This window comes from Malurus melanocephalus, unplaced genomic scaffold (assembly GCF_030028575.1).
Source record: "Malurus melanocephalus ecotype Western Australia unplaced genomic scaffold, MMel_1.1 scaffold_844, whole genome shotgun sequence".
NCBI lineage: Eukaryota > Metazoa > Chordata > Aves > Passeriformes > Maluridae > Malurus > Malurus melanocephalus.
Genome location: NW_026624076.1, coordinates 154,590 through 155,377, shown reverse-complemented (window position 1 = coordinate 155,377; position 788 = coordinate 154,590). Strand labels below are relative to the sequence as shown.

The 788-nt window shown below is 52.5% G+C and overlaps 1 protein-coding gene across 1 annotated transcript in view; it reads left to right on the top strand.

Moving 5' to 3' along the window:
- The window catches only part of CCDC125 (coiled-coil domain containing 125), a 13,971-nt gene that overhangs the window by 11,653 nt on the left and 1,530 nt on the right, over window positions 1–788 (top strand). The gene's annotated exons all lie outside the window — the stretch shown is intronic.

Below are 788 nucleotides of genomic sequence, written 5' to 3'. Positions count from 1 at the left end.
GGGATGGCTGAGGGGATGTGTGACCGCTCCTTGTAGCTACATACAGGGGCAGCTCGGCTTTATAAAAAAAGAGACATCTTGTGGAAACGCCAGAAGCTGTGCTGTGATTGCGACACTGCGGGGCTGAGGGTGCGGTAAGAGGGGCAGCTTTTGTCAGTTCCATTGAGGAATTGGCTGTTGGCTGCCTGAGCCCACCGTACACAGGGACAAAGCGAAGTGACATCGCTGTGTGTGAGTGTGATGTCATGAGAATAAACACAGATTGAGGCTTGAGGGGTTCTGACGGAATGGGAGTGACATCGCTGTGTGTGGGTGTGATGTCATGAGAACAGAGAGCAAGTGAGGCATGAGGGGGTCTGATGGAGCAGGAGTGACATTGCTGCGTGTGAGTGTGATGTCATGAGAATAAACACAGATTGAGGCCTGAGGGGTTCTGACGGAATGGGAGTGACATCGCTGTGTGTGGGTGTGATGTGGTGAGGGCAGAGGGTGAGGCGTGAGGGGATCTGATGGAGCGGGATTGATATCAATGTGTGGGTGTGATATCGTGAGGGCAGAGAGCAAAGTCTGAGGGGGTTTGACATGGCTGTGTGTGAGTGTGATGTCATGAGAATAAACACAGGCTGAGGTCTGAGGGGTTCTGACGGAACGGGAGTGACATCACTGTGTGTGGGTGTGATGTCATGAGAACAGAGAGCAAGTGAGGCATGAGGGGGTCTGAGGGAGTGGGAGTGACATCGCTGTGTGTGGGTGTGATTGATGTCATGAGGACAAAAAGAGTGAGTTTT